Source organism: Salmo salar, chromosome ssa10 (assembly GCF_905237065.1).
Source record: "Salmo salar chromosome ssa10, Ssal_v3.1, whole genome shotgun sequence".
NCBI lineage: Eukaryota > Metazoa > Chordata > Actinopteri > Salmoniformes > Salmonidae > Salmo > Salmo salar.
The window spans coordinates 68,973,170-68,986,778 of NC_059451.1; the positions used below are offsets into that span (position 1 = coordinate 68,973,170).

The 13,609-nt window shown below is 41.2% G+C and overlaps 1 protein-coding gene across 1 annotated transcript in view; it reads right to left on the reverse strand.

Annotated features, from left to right (window-relative positions):
* lingo1a (leucine rich repeat and Ig domain containing 1a) overlaps window positions 1–8,271 on the reverse strand; it is a 321,591-nt gene extending 313,320 nt beyond the window's left edge. Inside the window, exon 1 of the mRNA XM_014124063.2 lies at window positions 7,944–8,271. The gene's annotated coding sequence lies outside the window, so the exon portion shown is untranslated. The remainder of the gene's footprint in view (window positions 1–7,943) is intronic.
* Between the last annotated feature and the right edge of the window lie 5,338 nt (window positions 8,272–13,609).

Sequence of the window (13,609 nt, forward strand, 5' to 3'; positions counted from 1 at the left end):
CACGTGCCTGTATGACCTCCCTACAACGCCTGGGCATGCTCCTGATGAGGTGGCAGATGGTCTCCTGAGGGATCTCCTCCCAGACCTGGACTAAAGCATCCGCCAACTCCTGGACAGTCTGTGGTGCAACGTGGCGTTGGTGGATGGAGCGAGACATGATGTCCCAGATGTGCTCAATTGGATTCAGGTCTGGGGAACGGGCGGGCCAGTCCATAGCATCAATGCCTTCCTCTTGCAGGAACTGCTGACACACTCCAGCCACATGAGGTCTAGCATTGTCTTGCATTAGGAGGAACCCAGGGCCAACCGCACCAGCAAATGATCTCACAAGGGGTCTGAGGATCTCATCTCGGTACCTAATGGCAGTCAGGCTATCTCTGGCGAGCACATGAAGGGCTGTGCGGCCCCCCAAAGAAATGCCACCCCACACCATGACTGACCCACCGCCAAACCGGTCATGCTGGAGGATGTTGCAGGCAGCAGAACGTTCTCCACGGCATCTCCAAACTCTGTCTCGTCTGTCACATGCTCAGTGTGAACCTGCTTTCATCTGTGAAGAGCACAGGGCGCCAGTGGCGAATTTGCCAATCTTGGTGTTCTCTGGCAAATGCCAAACGTCCTGCACGGTGTTGGGCTGTAAGCACAACCCCGACCTGTGGACGTCGGGCCCTCATACCACCCTCATGGAGTCTGTTTCTGACCGTTGGAGCAGACACATGCACATTTGTGGCCTGCTGGAGGTCATTTTGCAGGGCTCTGGCAGTGCTCCACCTGCTCCTCCTTGCACATAGGTGGAGGTAGCGGTCCTGCTGCTGGGTTGTTGCCCTCCTACGGTCTCCTCCACGTCTCCTGATGTACTGGCCTGTCTCACGGTAGCGCCTCCATGCTCTGGACACTACGCTGACAGACACAGCAAACCTTCTTGCCACAGCTCGCATTGATGTGCCATCCTGGATGAGCTGCACTACCTGATCCACCTGTGTGGGTTGTAGACTCCGTCTCATGCTACCACTAGAGTGAAAGCACCGCCAGCATTCAAAAGTGACCAAAACATCAGCCAGGAAGCATAGGAACTGAGAAGTGGTCCGTGGTCACCACCTGCAGAACCACTCCTTTATTGGGGGTGTCTTGCTAATTGCCTATAATTTCCACCTGTTGTCTATTCCATTTGCACAACAGCATGTGAAATGTATTGTCAATCAGTGTTGTCAATCAATTTATTGTCAATCAGTTTGATTTCACAGAAGTGTGATTGACTTGGAGTTACATTGTTTTTAAGTGTTCCTTTTATTTTTTGAGCAGTATATTTGAAATTGTGTATTTTAGATTGGATAAAAGTAGAGACTCAGAGCTACAAAATGGTGTACCATACATTACATTTACATTTAAGTCATTTAGCAGACGCTCTTATCCAGAGCGACTTACAATACGCTACAGTTGTGGAACAATGGGAAAGTAATTCTACTTTGAAAGTTGATAAATTTGTAACCTCACTTTTGAGATAATGGCCATTGAATGTTTTGGTAAACCTACTGGAGAGCTCTTCTTTACACCCAGTCAACATTGTTCACACCTTCTTAAGCCTTAGCCCGACCCATCTCTTTAAGGATTCACATATGAGGCCATGTACTAAACAACCAAATATTTCAAGATTAAAGCCTGGTTTATACTACTTCTATCGACAGTTGTCTCAGTGACATCATGAACATTCTATTGTCGTCCAACATCAAACTTGTCGTTGTCGTTATGAAAAAGTATAAACACAAAAACTACAGGCTGCATGACATCAGCAGTCTCGTGATCCAAAATAACATAACTAGTGTATTTTAACCCCAATAAATACACCCTTTTAAAAATGAATATAGTATATGTCAATCTAGCAAACCACACAACTAAAAGGAACTTTCTAAACAATGTTTTGGTTAGTTTCTAGCTTGTTAGCCAGCTAGGTAATGTTAACCTCTATGGGCTAGGTGGGACGCTAGCGTGCCACCCGTGGTGCACTGCATCAACAGCAGGTGCATTTCAAGAGCGGCAAATTTGAATCCAAATAAATGTCAAAATTCAAATTTTTCAAACATACAACTATTTTACACCCTTTGAAAGATAAACATCTCCTTAATCTAACCACGTTTTACGATTTCAAAAAGGTTTTACGGCGAAAGCATAAATTTAGAGTATGTTAGGACAGTACATTTACAAGAGTTGTGTGTAATGTTTTGTCAAGTCAAAGACAGGGTCACCAAAACCATAAAACCAGCTAAAATGATGCACTAACCTTTTACAATCTCCATCAGATGACACTCCTAGGACATTATGTTAGACAATGCATGCATTTTTAGTTCTATCAAGTTCATATTTATATCCAAAAACAGCGTTTTACTATGGCATTGATGTTGAGGAAATCGTTTCCCTCCAATAACCGGCAGTCAAGTCAGCATCACAAATTAAATAATTAAAATTAGAAAACATTGGTAAAATATTATATTGTCATTTAAAGAATTATAGATTTACATCTCTTGAACGCAATCAACTTGCCAGATTTAAAAATAACCTTACTGGGAAATCACACTTTGCAATAATCTGAGCACTGCGCCCAGAAAAATACGCGTTGCGATACAGACTAGACGTCATGTTGGGGAGATCTAAAATCGAAAATACTATGTAAATAATCCATTACCTTTGATTCTCTTCATCAGATGTCACTTCCAGGTATCACAGGTCCATAACGAATGTAGTTTTGTTCAAAAAAGCTCATCATTTATGTCCAAAAATCTCCGTCTTGTTAGCACATGATCTAAGCCAGCCGGACTTCTCGTCATGAACGAGGGGAAAAAATATATTTACGTTCGTTCAAACATGTCAAACGTTGTATAGCATAAATCATTAGGGCCTTTTTTAACCTGTTAGGGCTAGGGGGCAGCATTGACACGGCTGGATAAAAAACATACCGATTTAATCTGGTTACCACTCCTACTCAGTAACTAGAATATGCATATACTTATTACATATGGATAGAAAACACCCTAAATTTTCTAAAACTGTTTGAATGGTGTCTGTGAGTATAACAGTACTCAAATGGCAGGTCAAAACCTGAGAGATTCCTTTACAGGAAGTGGCCTGTCTGACCATTTGTTGAACTTCTTTTCCATCTCTATCATTTACTAAGGATCTCTGCTCTAACGTGACACTTCCCACGTCGTCCATAGGCGCTCAGAGCCCGGGAAAAAACAGAATGTCGTCATTCCAGCCCCAGGCTGAAACACATTATCGCCTTTCTCAAGTGGCCCATCAAGAGAAACTAGCTTATGCGCGTGACCCCGACCGCCCCCGCCTTTGGGATTTTTTCCTCTGTTTGCCGAAAAGGAGATTCCCTGTCGGAATATTATCGCTTTTCTACGAGAAAAATGTCGTAAAAATTGATTTTAAACAGTGGTTGACCTGCTTCGAAGTACGGTAATGGAATACTTAGAATTTTATTGTCACGAATTGCGCCAAGCGCGTGACACTTCTTTACTATTTCGGATAGTGTCTGGAACGCACGAACAAAACGCCGCTATTCGGATATAACGATGGATTATTTTGGACCAAACCAACATTTGTTATTGAAGTAGCTGTCCTGGGTGTGTATTCTGACGAAGACAACAAAAGGTAATGAAATTTTTATAATAGTAAATATGATTATGGTGAGTGCTAAACTTGCCGGGTGTCTAAATAGCGAGCCCGTGATGCCTGGGCTATGTACTTAGAATATTGCAAAATGTGCTTTCACCAAAAGCTATTTTAAAATCGGACATATCGAGTGCATAGAGGAGGTCTGTATCTATAATTCTTAAAATAATTGTTATGCTTTTTGTGAACGTTTATCGTGAGTAATTTAGTAAAATGTTAGCGAATTCCCGGAAGTTTGCGGGGGTATGCTAGTTCTGAACGTCACATGCTAATGTAAAAAGCTGGTTTTTGATATAAATATGAACTTGATTGAACAAAACATGCATGTATTGTATAACATAATGTCCTAGGGTTGTCATCTGATGAAGATCATCAAAGGTGAGTGCTGCATTTAGCTGTCTTCTGGGTTTTGGTGACATTATATGCTGGCTTGAAAAATGGGTGTCTGATTATTTCTGGCTTGGTACTCTGCTGACATAATCTAATGTTTTGCTTTCGTTGTAAAGCCTTTTTGAAATCGGACAGTGTGGTTAGATTAACGAGAGTCTTATCTTTAAATGGCTGTAAAATAGTCATATGTTTGAGAAATTGAAGTAATAGGATTTTTAAGGTTTTGAAAATCGCGCCACAGGACAGCCGTGGCTGTTACGTAGGTGGGACGAATTCGTCCCGCCTAGCCTAGAGAGGTTAACCAGAACATGAATAATATTCAAGGTGGACGAATGCATACTCTTTTATAACGTATTGGAACGAGGGTACCCAACATGAAATCGCGCGCCAGGTGTCTAATGGGACATCATCGTTCCATGGCTCTTGTTCGGTCAGATCTCCCTCCAGAAGACTCAAAACACTTTGTAAAGGCTGGTGACATCTAGTGGAAGCAATAGGAAGTGCCAAAATATTCCTCAGCCCCTGTGTTTTTCAATGGGATTGGTTTAAAGTCAATACAACACATCAGGTATCCACTTCCTGTCAGAAAATGTCTCAGGGTTTTGCCTGCCAAATGAGTTCTGTTATACTCACAGACACCATTCAAACAGTTTTAGAAACTTTAGAGTGTTTTCTATCCATATATAATAAGTATATGCATATTCTAGTTACTGGGTAGGATTAGTAACCAGATTAAATCGGGTAAATTTTTTTTATCCAGACGTGCAAATGCTGCCCCCTAGCCCTAACAGGTTAAGTTTGCTGGCTATTCAATTCAAATAATAACCATATTAAGTGGCTGACAATGTCTTCGCATTAACTCATTTATCTTCATTATTACAGGAAAATAAACTCACAACAATATCATTTTTTACAAGTTAATGGCGAGCCAATTACAGAAAATAGCTTACAGTTGTGATTGTCTAAATAAATGCAGGGCATTCTACCGGAGAATCGTTGTCCTAACATTATATCCTAATTTGACTTTGGTGCAGGTAGTATTCACATTAACATCTCTGGTAAACACATACTATATCAAATAAAATCAAAGTTGATCTATCACATGCACAGGATACAGAAGGTGTAGTGAAATGGCTACTTGCAGTCTTTTGTTTAGACATGTTGCAAGCTAGCTAGCTAAACAATAAACCATAATCTCAACTCACACGTTACTACCCTGCATGAATCTGCAGATAGCTAACCATCCAGGTTCAGTGTTAAGTAGCTAGCTAACGTTAGGCCATAACTTGCAATGCAAATGGCTCTGAGATATGTATATGATCTGTGTAGTAATATTATTCATAACGTTAGCTAGCCAACCAGCCAGCTAACATTAGCTCGCTAGCTAAAAGTACGCTTTAACTTGCAATGAAAATGATTTTCTGACACAATTTGAATTGCATAATATCTGAAAATATAGCTAGTTAGACTCTCTTACCCGTATACATGGTTGGACGCATCTCCCTCTGTCATGGATGCCATGGTTGCCCTTAGTTTGAAGATGTAATCCGGAGGCGGGTGTTTTATACAACAGCCTTCTCTGTGTACTCTTTTTGACTCCCTCTGCATATTTGCAATCAAAAGCCTGCATTGTTGCCATCTCCTTAGCTATCAGACTCTAATTCCACCAGGCATTCCACTGATTTCAAAACTCGGTCCTCCAGAAAGTGGAGAACACTTTTGCAGATATACTATGTGATATCTTTCAAAAAAGGTACATTAGAAATGATTACCTACACATATTGAACAGCTCATGTTATAGACAGAAGCGTGCTACATGGCTAAACCAGCTAGCCTTGTAATTTTACAATTGTATTCGTAGATAGCTTATAAGTTTGTTATTAAGGCACATGAAAGTTCACGTTCCAGAAAGTATTTCTGCCTAAAGAAAACACATTTAGATTTTATTTTTAAAGTTCACGTTCGAATGCCTTTCCTGTGAAGTAGTGACATGAGCCTAGTTTCCTGAAACGAGTCACAATTTTGTACATACCATTTGTCTTTATTTTTTAAAATAAAAATTGTAAACTTAAATTTACTAAATAAAAGTGGTTCTGCAATGTTCAATATCCAATAGCAAGGTGTGGAGACAAAAAGTATTTTAAAATGTGCAACTGTAATCGCACAGGTGACATTTCTATGCCCATAGATGTGGGTGTGAAAGCTCAAAGTACTGCTTGGGAATATCAATCACTACTATATAATTAGTTGGATTTATAAGGCAGGGATGTTACCTATGTCAGCATAGGTCACATATACTGTAACTACCATTGTACTTACTCGGTAACATACAGTAACTAAGCTGGTTAAATGTCATTATTTTTACACATTCTAATGAGACCATATTGGTGCTATACCATGCATTGGCCTGAACATCTTCACTTCCTCCAACGAAAGAGTTGAAAGTAACAAGATATTTAAGGATGTGAATGACATTCTGCTTTTTACGAAGAATAGCTAAGGGATTCAGTCGTATGTCTGAAGAGAAAATACAGGGCATGTGGCCATTTGTACTTTCAATATGCAACCCAACCAACCTCGCCTGAGTGCAGATAAAATATCTGAAATAAAATAGGGATGGAAACTAACTCTGCCCAGGGCAAGGTAATATGATTGATCTTTTATTGTTTTTCCAGCCTACAGTGTGTTATTGTGGTTTCTCCCCTGAAATGGGAAATGTGATAAATATTGATGTTCTTTACAGGAAAACCAGTCAGGTTTTCACTATATGCAAGGCCTCCTCTATCAATCTCTAACTTGTCTTTTTTTTGACGGCAGGGATGTATGTGTACTGTAAGGTGACCCCCAACAAAATCTATGCCACCAAAGATGTAGGTCTGCCTAAAAGCCATTCAATCAGCATGTTTTCACTCTTTTTGCAACAATAGCATCAGTAAAATGTGCTGTTCTATACCTTCGATCTCATTCTCTCTAGCTGAACAGAATGTATTCCCTGGCAAGAAATATTCAATTTCCCAATACCATTAACCTAAAAACTACATTTCATTGTGAGTCATCTGCAGAATCAGTGGCTTAATAGGTCTATATTTTGAATCAGATTTTCAATAAACAACATAATACCATTAAAAAATGCATAATTACTACAGTATCTGCTGTGGTATGCTAACACGGACAGACAATAGCCTATAGCCTATGGTAGCCCAAGATGCTGGCCATGCTAATCTTTTGTGAGGTCAAAGCACCTGTCTGGAGAGCAGACAAATCAAAGATAGACGACAGCTGGTATATCTGCCACCTCAGCAGGGGTCCATAGGAAGAAGGATAACTTTGTTACAAGCCAAATGTCTAGGCAATAAATATCACTACCACACCTTGAGAGAGAAACCAAACACGCAAACACATGCACACGTCCAAGTGTGCTTGTGCAAACACATATGCACACGTACGCATAAACACACTATAAACATAATGCATATTTTTACAGCAACCACTGATGCTACCTAAATGAGAATTAATTTAACAACATTGCAAAACAGCTACCTGCTACTTATCGCACAACTAATGCTGCCCTTGACAGGCAGAGCATGTAAAGTTCTCTCGGAGGGACTGGGGCTGAAAATAACACAAGATCGATATCAGATAGCAACTCTCGGGGTAGCATTTTTTTACCCAGCCCTAACAGAATGAATCACACCACTGTAGCAACACAGATTTTCCCTAGTCCTCTCCCCCTCTTTAGCCCTACCTCTTTTTCTCCTTCTCCATCTTCCTCTCTCTCCCTGTCCTAAATTGAGATATTGTTTCGGTACATTTATCAGCCCTGTATCCCATGATATGCTCTGCTTGCATCTGTCAATATGTTATGAAAAGTAAGCTCTTACCAGAACTGTGAAGATAATTCCAAAAATGGCTGGTTCATTCCACAGGGCCACTTATTAAATCCAAGATGCCGGGGAAAGGATTGAGGATGCCATTGAAGGAAATGCCGACGGGAAAAAATCTGATTCTTAAAAACGTGGGAAATATGCAGAAGGAGATGGCTGAGAGAAGCAGAGGAAGCTGGGAGGTTTCAGATATCCAAATCTGGAGCACTTTATAAAGGTGCCAGCGTTGTATACACAGGCACATGCAATTCACACAACAACCCACACGAACACACACACTCACATACACAGGGTGTACCTACAATCGCTTTCAGAGAGGCTGGAAGATAGAGGGTGAGAGAGGAAGATAGAGGGAGAGCGAAAGAGATGGAGCGGGAGATGGAGAGGGAGGGGGGCTGGAACAGAGCAAGGTAGAAATAGGAGCTGCAGTGTGGGGAGAGATGGTGAGGAGGGATGGAGAGGAGAGGACCGAAGGGAGGGAGGGAGAGAGAAATACGAGGGTGCAACTAATGAAATTCTTTAGCCATATTTCCATCTAAAACACAGATGCGGCTATGAGTCAGTGAAATGCAGGGAAGACAAAGAGACTCAGGCTACAGAAACCATTTAGACATTTAGATCCCCGTTGCATCTAACAAATGAGTGATTCCCCCTTGTTACTGCAAAGCAAATTGGATAAGAAACAATTATATAAAAAACATATAAACGCAACATGCAACCATTTCTAAGATTTGACTGACTTACAGTTCATATAAAGAAATCAGTAAATTGAAATAAATTAATTATGCCCTAATTTATGGTTTTCACATGACTGGGAAAATGTGGAGGGTTTTTAGAAGGTGGAATAGTGGGGACCAAATGGTGCTTTACTTAGTAGCATTGCAAATATCATGGTACAGCTATGCAGACACTCAATTGTCATGTTACTTTTTAATTGTACGTTTACAAACATATATTATGATAAATAGAATTGAAACTTGTGTCTCATTATGGTAATTGGTGAAATACGTATAGCCAGTTATAATTGTAATGGCTTAGCAGATAATTACAAAAGATGATCAGTATTTACCTGGCTAAAAGAGAAGGAATATAATATCTACTGTTCACTGGAAACTCATTAAACAATTTTAGATGAAGTTTTGTGGAAAAAGGACTGAGGGGCAAAATATATTTCTCCCATGGGCAAAGTAAGTCAGAAGGGGTGATGATATTAATTAACAGTGATTTTGATTCAAATGTGCAAATTGTCCAAACAGATCCTCAAGGTAGATGGATGATTTTAAATATGTTATTGGACCGTAAACACACACTAACGTTCAAAAGATTGGGGTCACTTAGAAATGTCCTTGTTTTTTTTGTCCTTTAAAATAACATCAAATTGATCAGAAATACAGTGTAGACATTAATGTTGTAAATGACTATTGTAGCTGGAAATGACAGATTTTTTTTGTGGAATATCTACATAGGCGTACAGAGGCCCATTATCAGCAACCATCACTCCTGTGTTCCAATGGCACGTTGTGTTAGCTAATCCAAGTTTATAATTTAAAAAGGCTAATTGATCATTAAAAAACCTTTGCAATTATGTTAGCACAGCTGAAAACTGTTGTGCTGGTTAACCTGTTAGGGCTAGGGGGCAGTATTGACACGGCCGGATAAAAAACGTACCCGATTTAATCTGGTTACTACTCCTGCCCAGTAACTAGAATATGCATATAATTATTGGCTTTTGATAGAAAACACCGTAACGTTTCTAAAACTGTTTGAATGGTGTCTGTGAGTATAACAGAACTCATATGGCAGGCAAAAACCTGAGAGGATTCTATATGGGAAGTGGCCTGTCTGACAAGTTGTTGTTCATCTGGGCTCTTTTTATTGAAGACTGAGGATCTTTGCTCTAACGTGACACTTCCTACGGCTCCCATAGGCTCTCAGAGCCCGGGAAAAAGCTGAACGATATCGAGGCAGCCTCTGGCTGAAACACATTATCGCTTTTGGCAAGTGGCCGATCAGAGTACTATGGGCTTAGGCGCGTGCACGAGTCGACCCCATGCTTTATTTTCTTTCGTCTGTTTACCTAAATGCAGATTCCCGGTCGGAATATTATCGCTTTTTTACGACAAAAATGGCATAAAAATTGATTTTAAACAGCGGTTGACATGCTTCGAAGTACGGTAATGGAATATTTAGAATTTTTTTGTCACGAAATGCGCCATGCTCGTAACCCTTATTTACCCTTTCGGATAGTGTCTTGACCGCACGAACAAAACGCCGCTATTTGGATATAACTATGGATTATTTTGAACCAAACCAACATTTGTTATTGAAGTAGACGTCCTGGGAGTGCATTCTGACGAAGAACACCAAAGGTAATAACATTTTTCTTATAGTAAATCTGACTTTGGTGAGTGCTAAACTTGCCGGGTGTCTAAATAGCTAGCCCTGTGATGCCGGGCTATCTACTGAGAATATTGCAAAATGTGCTTTCACCGAAAAGCTATTTTAAAATCGGACATATCGAGTGCATAGAGGAGTTCTGTATCTATAATTCTTAAAATAATTGTTGTGCTTTTTGTGAACGTTTATCGTGAGTAATTTAGTAAATTCACCGGAAGTTTGCGGGGGGTATGCTAGTTCTGAACGTCACATGCTAATGTAAAAAGCTGGTTTTTGATATAAATATGAACTTGATTGAACAAAACATGCATGTATTGTATAACATAATGTCCTAGGGTTGTCATCTGATGAAGATCATCAAAGGTTAGTGCTGCATTTAGCTGTCTTCTGGGTTTTTGTGACATTATATGCTAGCTTGAAAAATGGGTGTCTGATTATTTCTGGCTGGGTACTCTGCTGACATAATCTAATGTTTTGCTTTCGTTGTAAAGCCTTTTTGAAATCGGACAGTGTGGTTAGATTAACGAGAGTCTTGTCTTTAAAATGCTGTAAAAGAGTCATATGTTTGAGAAATTGAAGTAATAGCATTTCTAAGGTATTTGAATAACGCGCCACAGGATTCCACTGGCTGTTACGTAGGTGGGACGATTTGGTGCCACCTACCCTAGAGAGGTTAATCAGCTTCTTGATATGCCACACCTTTCAGGTGGCTGGATTATCTTGGCAAAGGAGAAATGATCACTAACAGGGATGTAAACAAATATATATATTTTTAAATACCTTATTTACATAAGCATTAGAACTTGAAAATGAGCTCAGGTGCATCCTTTTTCTGTTGATCATCCTTGAGATGTTTCTACAACTTGATTGGAGTCCACCTGTGATAAATTCAATTGATTGGACATGATTTGGAAAGGCACACACCTGTCTATATAAGGTCCCACAGTTGACATTGCATGTCAGAGCGAAAAAAAAGCCCTGAGGTCAAAGGAAGTGTCCGTGAGCTCCGAGACAGGATTGGGTACCAAAACATTTCTGCAGCATTGACGGTCCCGAAGAATACTGTGGCCTCCATCATACATAAATGGAAGAAGTTTGGAACCACCAACACTGTTCCTAGAGCTGGCCGCCTGGCCAAACTGAGCAATCGGGGGAGAAGGGCCTTGGTCAGTGAGGTGACCAAGAATCCGATGGTCACTTTGACAGAGCTCTAGAGTTCCTCTGTGGAGATGCAAAAACCTTCCAGATGGACATCCATCTCTGCAGCATTCCACTGATCAGGTCTTTATGGTAGAGCGGCCAGACGGAAGCCACTCCTCAGTAAAAGGCACATGGAGTTTGCCAAAAGGCACCTAAAGATAAGATTCTCTGGTCTGATGAAACCAAAATTTAACTCTTTGGCCTGAATGCCAATTGTCACATCTGGAGTAAACCTGGCACAATCCCTACGGTGAAGCATGGTGGTGGCAGCATCATGCTGTGGGGATGTTTTTCAGCAGCAGGGTCTGGGAGACTAGTCAAGATCATGTCAAAGATGAATGAAGCAGCGTACAGAGATATTCTTTATGAAAACCTGCTTCAGAGCGCTCCGGACTTCAGACTGGGGCGAAGGTTCATCTTCCAACAGGACAATGACTCTAAGCACACAACCAAGACAACACAGGAGTGGCTTTAGGATAAGTCTCTGAATGTCCTTGAGTGGCCCAGCCAGAGCCCGGACTTGAACCCGATCGAACATCTCTGGAGAGACCTGAAAATAGCTGTGGAGAAATGCTCCCCATCCAACCTGACAGGGCTTGAGAGGATCTGCAGAGAAGAATGGGAGGAACTGCCCAAATACAGGTGTGCCGAGCTTGTAGTCCACCTGGCCTTGCTGCTGCTCCAGTTTCAACTGTTCTGCCTGCGGCTATGGAACCCTGACCTGTTTACCTGTCCCAGACCTGCTGTTTTCAACTCTCTAGAGACAGCAGGAGCGGTAGAGATTCTCTGAATGATAGGCTATGAAATGCCAACTGACATTTACTCCTGAGGTGCTGACCTGTTGCACCCTCGACAACCACTCTGATTATTTTTATTTGACCCTGCTGGTCATCTATGAACATTTGAACATCTTGGCCATGTTCTGTTATAAACTCCACCCGGCATAGCCAGAAGAAGACTGGCCACCCCTCATAGCTTGGTTCCTCTCCAGGTCTAGGTTCTGTCCTTTCTAGGGAGTTTTTCCTAGCCACTGTGCTTCTATACCTGCATTGCTTGCTGTTTGGGTTTTTAGGCTGGGTTTCTGTACAGCACTTTGAGATATCAGCTGATGTAAGAAGGGCTTTATAAATGAATTTGATTTAGTGCATACCCAAGAAGACTTGAGGCTGTAATTGCTGTTAAAGGTGCTTCAACAAAGTACTGAGTAAAGGAGAGTTTCAAAGCCTCCCCTACCCAAATGCAGAGGCCTTTGAAGCCCCCGTCATCGGTGCAGAGGACATTACAATAGAGTACCCCCTGGATTCATCTCTATATTTAACTGATATGCAGCCAGGACACTTCAATTGTAAATTACATCAATAAGAAACAATATTGTCGCTTTGATCACATCAGAAGATGTCCTCCTCGCAATCTCCAAAACACAACAGCCACAGGACAACTTTGTTTGGACGTCGTAAAGGACCATTCACTGAAACTGGAAGAGATATAGCTACCTAACAACCTCATTTTCAGTGGACAGAGACTTGCTAGCTACGGTACCTAGCTTGCTGGGATTTTCTACAAGGAATCTGCTTCCCGAAAAAAGCTTCTCCCAGGTGGGTGGGACACCTACTACCATTGCTTGCTGCACTGCTGCTTGGATTCCATCTGGCGATTTGTTCACCGTCTGCCCTGGCCCAGCTCCATCTGTCTAGTACAGGTACCCCCGCCATACTCCACCCTCTCTCCCAAGCTTTCGCTCGCCTCTAGCACACATGCACTGTTGGGGCGAGTGACTCTGAATTTACAATGGCAAGCCCAAGTTGTTATATTTTTTCTTGTGCTTTATGATATTTGCCTTATGACTCCTGAGTGCTTTGTTGACTGTGAACTTGCTTGTTTACTCAACTGTGGGAGAGACTGTTTGTTCCCACACTTGGGACTCTGACTCTCTTTTGGTTACACAGACTTTGGCCTCCCATCCTATTCTAACCACCTCTCGCAGGCTTTGTATTCATGTTACCTGATGAAATTGCTGTACAATATGATCTTGTTGCTATCTAATGCACATTCAAATGTCATAAATC